We start from the raw sequence: 17,053 nt of genomic DNA on the forward strand, positions 1-17,053 counted from the left end.
AAAGTGGAATTGCCAATGAAAATAAATCTTTAATAAATAGATATATTGGTCAGTATTTAGTCAATTAAATAGAAACTATTCCAGTTATCTTAAAGGGACAATTTAATATGGGGAATTGGCTACACAGGTTATTAGAAAGAACTAGAAAAATTCAGCAGGGATTATCAGTGCAGAGTAAAATTTATAAAGTAGCCCAATCAAGGAGTAGAAAAGGAGTATATGACATCCAATCATATAAAAAAGAGAAAATGGAGTAAGTTTCAAACAAATAAAAACTTTTCCAGTTCATTTTTTAAGGCTAAAAGAGAGCTTTTCATTTTTAAGTGTAGGAGAAGTGGGACAAATGAAAAGCAAAGGATAAGATACTCAAAACAAATCTAAATACATTGGCAATTACACTTAGTGACACTCTGAAAACATGAAATGGTTGAAAATACAAGAATAGTAAAAAGTTATCCTGGGCAAACACCAAATGAACAAAAGCTAGGGTATCAATTTTAATTGAACAAGTATAACTAGAGATAAAGAGAACTTACTACATAATAATAAAAGGTTCAGTTCACTAGAAAAAAGTAACAATATTAAGCCTGCATACACAAAGCTTAGCCTCAAAATATATTAAATTCTGTAAAATTAAAGGAAGAAATTTATCAATATAATAATAAATTTTAATGTACATTTGTCTACATATAACTGCATACAATAGAGAATATGCATTCTTAAATGATTAACCATTTACAAAAATAGACTATATTTTTAGCACAAAAAGTCAGTACATTTCAAAGAATTGTCTTACAGACCACATCTTCTGACATAAAAGTCAATAGCAAAAAGAAAAAATTTTAAATGATTATGCATTTGGAAATTTGTTTTAAAAAGGAGTAACTATGAACCAAAAAATAGCATCCTTTTAACTAGACAAAAACTAAACATACCAAATTTATAGGATACATAAAATGCTTACATTAAAAAGAGAGGGAGGCTGAAATTTCATGATATAGGCTTCCAATTTAATGAGTTAGAAAATGAACAACATCTTTTTTAAAAAAAGTAAGAATGAGATAACAAAGAGCAGAAATTAATGAAAGGAAAACATACATTTAGCAGGTAGGATCAACAAAGCCTGAAATTGCTTTTTTTTTTTTTAAATACCTACAAAATAGATAAACCTCTGGAAGTTTAATCAGGAGAAAAATCTGAAATAGACAATATTATGAGTAAAAATACTTGCAGATCAAATAGAAATTTAAAAGATGAGAGGAAAAAAATAAAATAAAATAAAAGATGAGAGGATACCTTATCCAGAAGTGACTCAAAAAAAAAATTGAAATCGAAAGTACTCCCATAATCATTAAATAATTAAATATTTTGTTAAAACCTTCTCATTAAACACACAAGCCTCATATCATTACAGCTGACCTGGTAATGGTCAAATATCCTCTGATATTTCAAATTTACACGCTTTAACAGAAAAGAAAAAAAGAAGGAATTATCCCCAAGCTCGACTACATACATCTATATCAAAACCTTAATAACCAAACCAAACAAAAAGAGCAAGAGGAAGGAAAAGTACAATTCATTCTCATTTATGGAAGTTAATATCAAATCCTACACAAAACTTTAGCAAGCAGAATATAACAATGTGTTAAAAAAAAAAAAAAAGGAAAATACAACCGTGATCAAGAAGGGCATCAAAAGAATAAAGAATGCAAGTATGGTTTGGTGGCAGAAGGTAGAATCTATACATATCATTTAGCATAGCAAATTAAAGGAGAAAAAACATGGTCATCTCAATAGATTTTAACATATAATGTAGTATTGGTTTCAGGAGTAAAATTTACTGATTCATCATTTATATGTAATACCCAGTGCTCATTACAAGTGCTTTTCTTAGCACCCATCACCCATTTAGCCCACCACCACACCCTTCTTACCTCCATCAACCCTCAGTTTGTTCTCGGTCTTTAAGAGTTTCTTATGGTTTTCCTCCCTCTGTTTTTATCTTATTTTATTTTTCCTTCCCTTTCCTTATGTTCATCTGTCTTGTTTCTTAACTTCCACGTATGAGTGAAATCATACAATCATATATGTCGTAATAAGTAAATGACTTATTTCATTTAACATAATACACTCTAGTTCCATCCATGTTGTTACAAATGGCAAGATTTCATACTTTTGATGGCTGAGTAATATTCCTGTGTGTGTGTGTGTGTGTGTGTGTGTGTGTGTGTGTGTGTGGTGTACCACACCTTCTTTATCCATTCATCAGTCAGAGGACATTGGGACTCTTCTATAATTTGGCTGTTGTTGTTAGTGCTGCTATAAACATCAGGATGTATATATCCCTTCAAATCCCCATTTTTGTGTCCTTTGGATAAATACCTAGTAATGCATTGATAGATTTTTTTTTTAATTACAGTTAACTTATTCATGGAAGGGTAAAAAAAAACCTCTTAGCAAAACTGGAAAAGATGCGAAGATTCCCTAACTTGATTAAGGGTATCTGTCAAGAATATGCAGCAAATATCATTTTTACCAAAAAAATACTTGAGACATTTACTTTAAAATTGGAACAAGTCCATTTAACATTGTAGTGGAGGTCAGAGTCCTCACAACAAGAACAGAAAAGAAATATCAAGTATAACCATTTGGAAAGGAAGAAATTAAACTACATTCGTTTGTAGATGGCATGCTGTCTACATAGAAAACTCAAAATAATTAACGGGTAAACTCATTATAGAAATATAATGAAAGTTTAGCAAGGAGACTGATTATAAAATCAATGTACAATTATAAACTGCATTTCTAATATTTAAAAAGTTAGAAAAAATACTATTTACTACATCCATAAAGACGTAAAATACAAAGAAATAATAGCGTACAAGATCTTTATGAAAAAAAACTATAAACTTTATTGAGGAACATTAAAGTCTAAACGGAGGTTGCACTAATATATTTGATTAAATATAGACAAGATGTCAGGTTTTTTTTTCAAATTGGTTTATAGGTCAATGTGATTCCAGTGAAAAATCCTAACAGTGTTTGAGGAACTCTATTTGGGTCTAAATTTTATTGGGAAAGCAAAGAGCCTAAAAGAGCCAACACACTCCTATAGAAGAATAAGGTAAATGAATTTGTTCTGTTGAGAACTGAAGAAAGTGTGATATTGCAGAGGGATAGACAGCTTGACCAACGAACAAAATATATTGTTTTGAGATCCCTAAATATGCGATACCAAAACTTTTTTTTTTCAAAGCAAAGGAATGATGAATAGAAAATTTAAAACAATGATGCTCTCTGAGGTAGTGTGTTTGAGATTAGAAGTTAGGGATGGTACATGGGCATTTGTTATTATACTTTATAACTCACATATATGACGTGTACATTATATACATAACATAGTTGTATAAGGTTCCCATATAAACTACCACAGACTTCATGACTTAAAGAATAGATATTTATTTTTTCATAGTTCTCAAGGCTAAAGTCTAAGACCAAGGTGTCAGCAGGTCTACTTTATCCTGAAGTCTCTCTCCTTGGCTTGCCTCAGATAGCTACCTTCTTGCTATGTCCTCGCATGGCCTTTTCTGTGCTGTCCCACCCCTAATGTCTTTTTCCCCTCTTATAAGGACAGTAGTCTATTGGATGAGGATCCCATCCTTATGACTTCATTTAACATTAATTACCTCCTGAAAGGCCCTGTCTCCAATACTGTCATATTGAGGGGGTTAAGGATCTCCATATAGAATTCTAAGTGCACTCAACTCAGTCCATAGCAATAATTTTTAATTAAAAACTTTAAATAGAACATGCACCCCACCCTTATCCTTTTTGGATTTCAGAAATTCTTCATATTAATCCCTTTGGGAATTCCTTTTAGTATTTTTCTAAGAAAAGCAAATAAAAGAGCCTGATTAGGATAGGAATGGTTATGTCCCTTCACAGGCATATTCATAAATCACTCTGAATAAGTCTGTAAAGTCTACATCTCAAGTCAGTAAATTGAAACTCCCAGGACTCTTTAATAAACCTTATGATGGAAGAGACCAGAGAAGAAAATGTTTTGAGGTTTCTGAATATTTTATTTAATCTTAGATAGTCTCAAGGTATATTTCAAGTTGTTTTTTATCTTCCATAAAGGGCTTACAGAAATGTTGATTACTTTTTGGATAAGTTTCAAAAAACAATGTTAAAGAACAGTACTTACTAGACCAAAAAAGAAAAAATCGTATCTAAAAATAAACCACATGAGTTTATATTTTAGCACACTAACAAACAAAAATGTTCAGGTTTAATTTGCAGCCCAGCTATATTTTTGACATATTCTTGCTTTTCTCAGACTGAATGACTCAAGGACTTAATATTTCTGTGCACTGAATTTTAGCAAATACCCAGATGATTTAATGTAGTTTATACTATTTAAATCTCTTTTTCCAGCCTGAAAGTAATTTTTGATTCTAGAATGCTTTTCTTTTGACATCATATATTTCATAAGTAATGTACTTTGGGCGTCACCTAAAACAAAGAACGAGTTTCTTATCAGCAGGCAGCTTTCCCGTCTAGTGTGTTCATCTGCCTGATTTTAGTAAGCATGTAAGAAAGAATTAATGGAAGCTTCTAGATATTTTTCCAATAGTCATATTTCTTCAATTAGTCTGTATCTTGTCAAAGCTTAATAGCTTGAAAGCTAATAGACATATTGATAAAGTTGTCAGATAAAAGCAAATATTTACAAATCATTGTTCTAAAAACACGTTAGTATTCATTTGTCTTATGTTTTATATTTGTTCCTCACGTAATATAAATATACATGTATTCTATAAAATAATTTTTTATTGACCTTTATATGTATTTTTTCTATTCTCTCTGACTTGAATTATTGAAAAACAAATGGAACATTTGATATTTTTTTCTGTAGCCTCCTTCAGTCTGGTGTACTACATTATGTAAATTTCTGTTTGGCTTTTTTCTCACAAAGTAGAAATTACTTCATTTTTTCCTGAATATAAAAATGGTGCTATTTATTGAAAATGTCTATTTTTCTAATAATGTAGACAAAGTTCATATAAGAATGGGCTTTCTGGAAGACATGATATCGCATTTCTTTATTGCTATAGCTGTTTCTACAATAAGAGCAGTATAGACAATACACAGTAACACAGCATAAATCCAAATTCCAAGGTTTTGTTAACCCGTGTGATTGTTTTTTATTGACAAGATCAACTGGAGAACTGCCAAATATTTTATTCCTTTTTTTACATTATAGACCAGTGTTTTTCAATTTGCTCTATCCAGACTTCCTCTTCTATCAAAATTACCTGGGGGTGCTTGATAAAAATACAGATGCCTAACTGCTGTGCTCCAGCTAGCTTCTTAGTCAGAATACCATCAGTCTGGCCTGGACATCTGCATTTTAACAAATGACATGGGTAAATTCTTAAGCCTGCTTCAATTCAGGAACCACTGATGTTCACTATAGCCTGAGTACTGAAAGAGCTTTGTTCCCTGCCTTTATAGTTGTGTCTCATCCTTCAAAATCCTTTTTGTTTGTTGAGGTATAACTCATATATAACATTCTACTAATTTCAGGTATGCATCATAATGATTTGATATTTGTATATATTGTGAAATGGTCTTTACAATGATTCTAGTTAACATTCATCAGCATACCTAGTAACAAATTTTTTTTTCCTTGTGATGAGGACTTTTAAGATCTCTGTTAGCAGCGTTCAAATATGCAGTACCATGTAGTCACTATGCTGTACATTATATTCCCATGACTTACTTATTCTTTTGTATGTACCTTTTGACTCCCTTCACCTATTTGGCCCTCCCCCCCAATGCTTCCAGTGATAACCATCAATCTGTTCTCTATATCTATAAGCTTGATTTTTGTTTTGTTTTGCTTTAATTCTGCATATAAGCAAAATCATATAGTGTTTGTCTTTGTCTGACTGATTTTGCTTAGCATAGTGCCCTCTAGGTCCATCTGTGTTGTTGCAAGTGGCAAGATTTTTTTCTTTTATTTCTGAATAGTATCATATATATATATATATATATATATATATATATACACACACACACACACATATATATATATAACCTTCCTTATTCATCCGTCAATGGACTCCATTAATTTCCATATCTTAGCTATTGTAAATAATATTGTACTGAATATGGGGGTACATATATCTTTTCAAATTAATGTTTTTGTTTTCTTTGGTTAAATATCCAGAAGTGGAATTGCTGGATCATATGGGTGTTCTATTTTTAATTTTCTGAGAAACCTCCATACTGTTTTACATAATGGCTGTAATAATTTACATTCCCACCAGCAGTGCACAAGGGTTCTCTTTTCTCCATATCATCGTCAACACTTGTTATTTCTTGTCTTTTAGATAACTATTCTAACAAGTATGAGGTGATATCTCATTGTGTTTTTTATTTGCATTTCCCTGATAATTAATAATGTTGAGCATCTTTCCAAATTACTTCTTAATTAGTATTATATCGGTATTTTGGCTCTAAATGAAACAACAGCTTAAAGCAAGAAGAACTAGCCTGAGCTCTGACTTGGTGCTAAATGGTCTGCCCTACACTAGTTTATTGGAGGAAGTTCTCTTCATCCTTTACAGGACGGCTGCCCTGTGTTTGTCAGTCCTGGCGTATAGACAACATTTGTAAAATCTGTCCTATTCTCACTTGTTATGAGAAGTTTCTGAATTGTTATCTCTTAATATATTTAAATAAATATTTAGTCCAATATTCACTTATGAGATATTTACAAAGAAAGATTCACTTTCATTTCTTCATTCAATGTAGTTACAAATTGAAGCAGTTTAAAACTAAGTTAAAAACATTCACTGCCAGGGCGCCTGGGTGGCTCAGTCCATTGAGCTTGAGCGTCTGACTCTTGGTTTTGGCTCAGGTCATGATGGAGAGATCAAGCCCCCTGTTATGCTCTGCACTCAATGGGGACTCTGCTGGAGAGTTTCTTTCCCTCTCCCACCCTCCTCCCCCTGCTCAAGCTCGTGGCTCTCTCTCTCTCTCTCTCTCGCTCTCTCTCTCTCTCTCTCTCCTCCTAAAAATAAATAATTTTTTTAAAATTTGCTAACCTTCAACCTCTTATATACTCTATAATTCTCTCCTAGGAGTCATGGTATATTTCTTTTAGTTTTGCATTACTGGGATATCCTTAGCTCCAGAAACAATATAAGCCACAGACCTTCTGATATCCTTTTGGTTATATAAAGACCAAAAAGGGTAAAGATAAAGGGCTTCTAACAAATTATTCAGGTCTCACTCCTGTAAGAGTTACTGGATAGAGGGACAGGACAGGTGGGGGGGTGGGGAAGCACTACCTGCATGTTTTAGGGAACTGAAGTTTGACAATCCTATGGGAAAATATTCCTATCTAATCTTTTATTTTTTTAAAGATTTTATTTATTCATGAGAGACGGGGGGAGGGGGGCGAACAGACATAGGCAGAGGGAGGAGCAGGCTCCATGCAGGGAGACTGACGTGGGATTCGATCCTGGGTCTCCAGATCACAGACTGGGCTGAAGGCAGCGCTAGACCACTGAGCCACCTGAGCTGCCCCCTGTCTAATCTTTTAAATTCATGTCCACCTAATCTGTTTTCCGTAGGCTTCAGAATCTCTTTTTTAATCCCTATGATATTAATGTAAAGAAATAAATCACCTCAAGTCAAAAGTCTAGAATTAAGGAAAGTAAACAGTACATGAACCAGACTCTTCTGGTTCCCCTCCTGATTAAAATAACAAAACAAAAAAGCAACATGGTCTGTGACTGACATCCCTCTTTTCCAAAGACATCTCTAGCCTTATGTCATCTTGACCGATTAGCAGGAAATAGATGGTGAAGCCATAATGAGACAGATTATATACCCCAAAAATCAAGAAGAAAGGAACATACAGCTAATTTCATTCATTCCTATGATTACAAACCAGTGCTTCTAAGTTATTCTAGCTCAAGTTAATCAGACATACCAGATTTGGGGAGCCAATAGCAGATATCTCCTTGTCCAGGACACGGATCTGTTCTCACTTTTATCCTGGTTTGGGAAGTCTGATCTTCTAACCTGAAGTCCACCAACTTTGAAAGGAAAGCCCAGCCTCCTCCTCAAAAAACTGGACACCGAGCAGATGTTCATGATGTTCATGTTTAACCCTGACACACCTAAGCAATTAGTAGCAGTGATACAGTACAGTCACAAGGAAGGGAAGTTGACAGATGGGGAGTAAGAAGAGGAGTTGAAAATCACTGAGAACATATTATAATTCTGAATTGGAAAGAAAAGGTCATGCTTATAATTTTAAGGTAGAAATTTAGTCAATGTTATTATTCTCGTTTATTGCATATACATTTTACTTACTGCTTTATGTTATAAGTCTGATTTAAGATTTTGCAAATAGCAAACACATTATTGTATCAACAAACACATGAAGTCCTATTCTCGTTTTCTGTCATATTAATTTCACCATGTGGTTAGATTGTTTTTTGCAGTATTTTTATCTTTTATTAGGATCAGAATTATATAAGCTTTTGTAAATAACTTGGGTACCTTTTGCTCTTTTCATGTTCTCTGAAACAACTTACATGAAATAGGAATTATGTATGTCTTGAAAATTTGGTAGAAGCTACCAGCATAACCTGGTCCTGGGGTTTCTTTGGGGCACCTGGCTGTCTCAGTCAGTAAAGCCTAGTGAGTTTTGATCTCCAGGTCGTGACTTTCGGTCTCTACACAGGTTGAGAGTAGAGTTTACTTAATTAAAAAAAATAAAAAATATTAAAGACAGAGGTGGTCTTTGACTACCACTTTAGTTTCTTTATTACTTATTTGAGTTATTTATTTCTTTTTGTAATGATAGTGATGTTTCATATTTTCCTGGGAATTTATTCATTTCATCTCTATTTTCAAATATTTTATTTTATTTTAATTCCAGTACAGTTAACCTACAGTGTTATATTAGTTTCAAGCCTACATTACTCAGTGCTCATCACAAGTGCACTCCTTAATACACATCACCTATTTTACGTATCCCCCACCCACTTCCCTCTGGAAACTACCAGTTTGTTCTCTATAGGTAAGTGTCTGTTTCTTGTTTTCTCTCTCTCTCTCTCTCGCTCACTCATTTGTTTTGTTTCTTACATTGCACAAATGAAGGAAATCATATGGTATTGTGTTTCTCTGACTGACTTATTGCACTTAGCATTAGACTCTGTAGCTCGATCCATGTTATTGCAAATGGCAAGATTTCATTCTTTTTATGGCTGAATAATATTCCATTCCATTTATATGCCACAGCTTCTTTATCCATCCATCTGTAAATGGACATTGGGCTGAGTATTTTACAGTAAACATATGGGTGCATGTATCCTTTGAATTAGTGTTTTTCTGTTTTGAGGATAGATACCAGTAGTGTGGTTACTGCATTGTATGATAGTTCTATCTTTAATTTTTTTAAGGACGTTCCATACTAGTTTCCAGAGTGTCTCTACCAGTTTGCATTCCACCAACAGTGCAAGAGGGTTCCTTTGTCTCCACATCCTTGCCAATACTTACTGTTTCTTGTGTGTTTGATTTTAGCCATTCAGCAGGTGTGAGGTGATATCTCCTTCTGGTTTTCTTTTGCATTTCTCTGATGATAATGAAGTTGAGCATCTTTTCAAGTGTCTGTTGGCCATCTGTATGTTTTCTTTGGAGATGTGTCTGTTTCTGTCTTCAGCCCATGTCTCATTTGGATTATATGTTTTTTGGATGTTGAGCTGTATAAGTTCTTTATATATTTCAGATACTAATTCTTTATCTGATAATATCACTTACAAATGTCTTCTCCCATTCCATAGGTCGCCTTTAGTTTTGTTGATTGTTTCCTTCACTGTAGTTATCAAAACAGTATGGTACTGGCAAAAAAAAAAAAATAGACACGTAGATTAACAGAACAGAATAGAAAACCCAGAAATAAACCCACGATTATATGGTCAGTTAATCTTCAACAAAGCAGGAAAGACTATCCAATGGGAAAAAGACAGTGTCTTCAACAAATGATGTTGGGAAAACTGGTCAGCTATATGCAAAAGAATGAAACTGGACCACTTTCTTATATTGTATACAAAACAACTTCAAAATTGGATTAAAGACCTAAACAATGAGATCTGAAACCATAAAAATCCTAGAAGAGAACTCAGGCAGTAATCTCTCTAGCATTGGCCATAGCATTTTTCTAGGCATGTCTCCTGAGGCAAGGAAAACAAAAGCAAAAATAGACTATTGGGACTACACTAAAATAAAAAGTTTCTGCACAGCAAGGGAAGCAATCAACAAAACTATTTTCACATATTTTAATATACAGTTTTTCATAATACCCATTCTTACTTTTTTATCTCTGTTGTGTATACTTATTTACCCCTTTACATTATGTATTTTGTTTGTTTACACATTCTTTTGTCTTTTTTCAGTGTTGTCAGAAGTCTGCTTATTAATTTTTTCCAATAATCAGCTTTTGGCTCTGTTTTTCTTGTTATTAGTGTAGTTGTTGTTGATATTGTTCTCTGTATTTCCTGCTTTTATATTTCATTCCTTCTTGTTTCTTTAGGCTTGCTTTGTGGTTCTTTTCCAACTTCTTTAAGTGAATGCTTAATTCATTTAATTTTAATCTTTTTTTTATTTTTTGATAAATGTATTTGAGCTATAGACTTTCTTCTGACTCCTGTCTTAATACCCATTCTTCCTTTATTTCCTAAGGTTACTAAGGATTGGATTTTCCCTTCTTGTTCAAAGAAACCCTTTCCACTTTGACTCCTCCATGACTTTGTTTTAGTCCTTGTCCTAGAGTTGGAGTTTAGGATGCAAAGAACAGAAACCCATTCGTGTTAAAAGAAAAGAGGAGTTAATATAAGGACATCAATGAACCATAACTTGAAAGTATCAGATTCAGAAAACCTCTGAATCTCCTTTAGAGGGTCATGGTCTTTCAGGGAGACTCTGCCTTTCTCCGCACATCTTTGTCCTCTGTTTCTCTAAGAGCTAGCTTCTTCATGCTCTACCTTATCAATGCTTCAGTTAGCCACTCATGGTTTTTATTTTTTCTAAATTTAGCTTTAACATGAGTCATTACTGCTACACATCCTTTTTGTAAAATTTCTCAGTATGGTTGACATACAATGTTACATTAATTTCAGGTGTATAGCTTAGTGATTTGATGAGTTTATACATTCTGCTATACTTACAAGTATAGCTGTCTTCTCTGCATTACATTGCTATTACAATATCATTGACTGTAACCCTACGCTGTGCTTCTTATCCTTGTGACTTACTCTTCCACAGCTAAAGGACTGTATCTCCCTCTCCTCTTAACCCTTTTTGCCCAATCTCCTCGCCTCTGGCAGCCATTGATTTGTTCTCTGTATTTATATGTCTAATTCTACTTTTTGTTTGATTATTATTTTTTTAGATTCCACTTATGAGTGGAATCATATGGTATTTGTCTTTCTTGGACTCATTTTTCTTTTTTTTTTAAGATTTTATGTATTTATTCATGAGAGACACACAGAAAGAGAGAGAGAGGGCAGAGACACAGGCAGAGGGAGAAGCAGGCATGATGTGGAATTCGATCCTGGGAGCCTGGTGTGGGACTCGATCCCGGAACTCCAGGATCACGCATTGGGCCAAAGGCAGGCACTAAACCGTTGAGCCACCCAGGGATCCCGACTCATTTTTCTTACCATAATACCCTCTAGGTCCATCCATGTCTCAAATGGCACAATCTTATTCTTTTTATGGCTATGTAATATTCTTTGGGTGTGTGCACATGTGTGTATGTCATGTTTCCCCTATTCGTCTACTGATAGATACATAGATTGCTTCCATATCTTGGCTATTGTAAATAATGCTGCAGTAAACATAGGGGTGCATGTATCTTTTCAAATTAGTGTTCATTTTCTTTGGATAAATACCCAGTAGTGGAATTTTGATATCATATGGTATTTCTCTTTTTTTTTAATGTTTTGAGGAAACTTCATACTGTTTTCCACATCGTGGAAAACAATTGGCTGTACCAATATACATCCCCATCAACATTGCACAAAGGGTTCTTTTTTCTTCACATCCTCACCAACACTTGCTATTTCTTGTCATTTTGATTTAGTCATTCTAATAGATTTAAGATGGTATCTCATTGTGGCTTTGATTTGCATTTCCCTGATGTTTAGTGATGTTGAACATCTTTTCCTATGTCTGTTAACCATCTATAGATCTTCTTTGGAAAAATGTCTGTTGAGGTCCTCTGACCATTTTTTAATTGGATTGTTTGAGGTTTTTGTGTGTTGAGTACACTATCCTTTTCTTTTTATTTCACCACCCTTACATCTGACTTTATACTGCTAATCAGTCAATTATTTACATATTTCTTAGTTCATAATCCTAACAGAGAATCCAATTAGCTCAACTCACATTTTCATAATAGATAACTAACTTATGTGCCTACTATCAGTCAATTACCTGTACTGAGAGGTGAGAAACTATACCATGTTACCTGTGCTCTGAGGAGCAAGGCCTGTGGGCAGGACATTTTTCCTCAAGAATGCATTGGTAGGACAGGCTCCAGCCATCTCTAATAGTCCTCTCATTCTAATATATTCAGTTTTACTCCATTAGTTTCTTCTCCTCATACTTTAATTTTATTGACTTTCCCACTCCAAAAAAAAATCCTTTTAATCCTGTTTCCTTCTAGCTACCAACTCATTCTCCTTTTCACCTTATCCATTGTACTCAAGAGGTTATTATTTGCTGTAGTCATATTCTTTTCTCTCATTAACTTCTCATCCTATTGAAATTGGGCTTCCTTTCTTATCATATTCCTGGAACCACTCTAGCCATGGGCAATAGTAATCTAATTGTCATATCCAGTGGAAAATTTTCAGTCTATACTTCACTGCCTTTTCTTCAACATTTGACGTTCATGGCAATTTTCTTTTATAAATATTCTGTTTTCTTGGTTTCTGTGAACCTACACTTCCTTGGTGCTGCTTATAACCTTTTGACTGTTCTTGCTCTTTTTCTTTTTGTGGGCTTTTTCTATGCCCCTTTCTTAAAATGTTTATATTCTCCTGATTTCTTATGTACTTACTACTTTTTTTACTCTGTGTTCTCTTCACTTTTATGTTTCAACTACCACATATAAAGTATTGTTTCTAAAACTATTTCCAACCTAATTCCCCATAGAACTTCAGATCCATATATCTCTGGATCATCTTTGAGCATCTCAGAGTCAACACATTTCAAAGTCAACATATCCTAAACTGAATTTGTCATCCCCACTCATAAATTTGTTCTCTTGTATTTTTTTTGTTTTATTTATTACTATAGATGTTTTATCATTCAGGGAAACTAAAAGTGTGAAAGTATGCATAGCCCAGGGTTAGAAAACATGACACACATGCTACCATTCCTCCATCTCATGCTTATTACGGACATAGGACTCCTGAACACACATGCCAACAGTGCCTCATCCTGTTATGATAATAGGCATATGACTTTCATGCTTATGTGTCCTAATGAGATTGGATGATACTGCAGAATCCTTTTCTACATGGTGTTTCAAGCAACTACTGTCAATCAGTTAGGATTGGTACCTGCTTATTCTCTACCCTGTTCTTTGTGCCTTTTACTGCAAGACTACTTCTAGAGATTTGTTGTCCTCTGTCTTCTGACTGGGTTTGCTCAGAGACATTCACAGAAGATTAGAAAGTGGGTCAAGAGTGATGTTGGGATATTTATTCTTACAGGGATTGCCACAGTTTGGCTGCATTTCTTTACTGAAAGACACAACTCCTGTCAACAACCTCTTCACTTCCAGAAACTGGTTTCTGTCTTAGGGTAATAATAGGTCTCTTGTTGCTAGCGCTGGGTTCATACAGTATTCCTTGTCAGTTCCCCTAATTCTTTCCCCCATCTTTGTAGGTAAAGTTTTCCACAGATTACCCAATTTGAGTGTACTGTTTTCTTTTCTGCCCTGACTGATACAGCGTGTGAATTAAAACCTATTTGCCATCCCTTCCTACGTTCCTCACTATCAGGCCCCACACATCCATATATTTACTAAGACTTGCTTATTTCAGATCCCAAATATTACTCAATTGTATCCCTTCTCTCTACTCTTACTCTCAGAATTCTACTTCAGGCTCTTAATGTCCCTCTGTGAAATAAATATGTGAAATGGAAAAGGATTTATATTGAAGCAAACAATTTAGCAAAGGCTGCCAATCCCTGGCAAGCTGATTACATGGCCTACTTGATTATATTTGGCTTTATTATTCTCTGGTTAATTCATGAATGTCTATCCTGTGGCCCCTGTTCTGTCTTCTAATCCTTATATTTTAAAAGATTACTGATTTTATGGAATCATAATATAATTATAAAATAAAGGTAGAACTGGTTCTAGTTAAAGTAAGGCTAGCACTTAAGACACAACAGGAAAAAAAAAGACACAACAGGAATATGACTTTACAGTCTACCAATGATTAATAAGTATTTGTCTTTTCCTATTTATTTTCTTTTTTTTTTTCTTTTTAAAGATTTTATTTATTTATTCATAGAGACAGAGAGAGAGGCAGAGACACAGGCCAAGGGAGAAGCAGGCTCCATGGAGGGAGCCCTACGTGGGACTCGATCCAGGGTCTCCAGGATCACGCCCTTGGGCTACAGGTGGCGCTAAACCGCTGCGCCACCGGGGCTGCCCTCCTATTTATTTTCTATCATTGTTTTCATAGCTCTTGTTTCACAAAGATTTATTTATTCTCATTTTTTTCTATGAATTAAGGAAATTTGATGAATGAAATATGAAAATGCTTCCAGTTTATCAGAAGAATTTCACATTCTGATTTAGGGTAAATATTACTCTCTGATAAGTATGATCTTATTAACCCTTTAACCAACTTCATTGTACAGAAAGAGTGAACTTGCAGTCAGCCAAAAAAAAAATTTTTTTATATTATATACTATAAATTATATTACCTCTATCTTCCATTTAATCTTATTTTGTAAAGTTTCTTTTTTTTTTTTTTTTTTTTTTTTTTTCAAAATCCCTTTAAGAATTCCTAATTCTGGGGCAGCCCAGGTGGCTCGGTGGTTTAGCGCCGCCTTCAGCCCAGGGCGTGATCCTGGAGACCCAGGATCAAGTCCGATGTCAGGCTCCTGCATGGAGCCTGCTTCTCCCTCTGTCTGTGCCTCTGCCTCTTTCTCTCTCTGTGTCTCTCATGATTAAATAAATAAAATCTTAAAAAAAAATCCTAATTCTGTTCTATAGTCATCAACCATTCTTTCAGTGCAGTTTATCTTTAATGGACAATGTTTACTTGGTAGAACTGCAGAGAAAGCCTTTTGATCTGCCAATAGAGAATTCCAATAAGAGACTGAATTTAGAGATTGAGTCATAAACCTGTAAATAATCATTCAGTGAACAACGAACATATACACCTTTTGAAATATCTCTTATTTTACCATCTGGTACACAAGATTTCTAGTGATTTTGCCAAATACCTTCTTGAAATCAAAGGTACTAGGTCCAGAGTAGAGCATTTTTTTATATCTGCTAAGCAAGCAATCCTTTCAGAAAGTGATTAAGGTTAGTCTGACATAACTTGTTCCTGGTGAAACTAAACTAGCTCAATTATTGCTCTCTTCCTTCCTAAGTACACGTAAACCTACCTGTTCATTAATTCCTTCTAAAAATCTTACAAGGCTAAAAGGCATGATTTAAAGCCTGACTAGCTTATATTTTGAGGTCTCCATATTATTTTCCTTTTTAAAAAATTAGAAACTGTTTCATTATCTAGTCGTCTAGCATCTCTTCTAGCCTCTATAGTTCTTCAAAATTACCATTATCAAATCAGTCATTTTATCTCCAGATTTCTCTCATTCATTTTTTTTCAGGCAGTTATATACGTCAAGATACAAATAAAAGATCTGTTAAAGCAGGTAAGAAATCTGTTGTTACTTTTTCACCTGTCCAAGATTGTGACTTATTCTTTAATTTTTTTAATCTTGCAATAATTTTAGATTGTAGAAGAGTTGCAAAAATAGTACAGAGCATTCCATATAGCCTTTACCTATCCTTCCGTAATGTTAACACCCTGCATAATTATCATCCAATTATCAAGACTAAGAAATTAATACTATTAAAATATTATTAATCAAACCACAGATTTATCCAGATTTCACTTTTTCCATTTATGTACTTTTCCTCCCCAAGATGCAGTCCAGGATCCCACATTACATTTTAGTTGTCATGTCTCTTTACTCTCCTCCTATCTATAAGAGTTCCTTAGCCTCTCCTTGAGGATTTTCAACACCTTGACTATATTTATTTTTGATGGTTTTAATAAGATATAGTTGACATACAATAACATGTATTTAAGGAATACAACGTGATGTATTAACTAACATACATGAAGCCATCACTACAATCAAGATAATGAACATATCCATAACAACCGAAAGTTTCTTTATATTCATATTTTTAAAGATTTATTTATTTTGAGAGAAAGAGCACGAGCCCATGAGCCCATGAATGGAGGGAGGGGCAGAGGGAGAGGAGAGAGAGAATCTCAAGCAGACTCCCTGCTGAGTACAGAGCCATCATTGGGGCTTAAGATCATGACCTGAGCAGGAATCAAGAGTCTGACACTTAACGTACTAAGCTACCCAGGTATCCCTCCTTATATATATTTCTAATCCGTACCTCCCTTTTCTTCCTACTCTCCTTGAAGTCCCCGGGCAACCACTAAACTGCTGTCACAGTAGATTAGTTTACACTTTATAGAACTTAATGTAAATGGAAAATACAGTATACATTCTCTTTTCATTTGGCCTCTTTCAGTCAAGATAATCATTTTAAGACTTATTCTTGTTTCATAAATCAATAATAATAATAATAATAATTCATTTTTTATCCTGAGTTTCATTTCACTTACACATGTATCAAAATTATTTTACCTATCTGTCCGCCTGTGATGGATATTTGGATTGTTTT

General features: G+C 34.1%; 1 protein-coding gene across 7 annotated transcripts in view; it reads left to right on the plus strand.

Moving 5' to 3' along the window:
* LOC129495411 (methyl-CpG-binding domain protein 5) overlaps positions 1 to 17,053 on the plus strand; it is a 433,502-nt gene that overhangs the window by 320,183 nt on the left and 96,266 nt on the right. Inside the window, exon 5 of one of the 7 annotated variants that reach the window (XM_055302889.1) lies at positions 15,955 to 15,999. The exons of the other annotated variants lie outside the window; for them this stretch is intronic. The gene's annotated coding sequence lies outside the window, so the exon portion shown is untranslated. The remainder of the gene's footprint in view (positions 1 to 15,954; positions 16,000 to 17,053) is intronic. 7 annotated transcript variants of the gene reach the window in all.

This window comes from Nyctereutes procyonoides, unplaced genomic scaffold (assembly GCF_905146905.1).
Source record: "Nyctereutes procyonoides isolate TBG_1078 unplaced genomic scaffold, NYPRO_anot_genome, whole genome shotgun sequence".
Lineage (NCBI taxonomy): Eukaryota > Metazoa > Chordata > Mammalia > Carnivora > Canidae > Nyctereutes > Nyctereutes procyonoides.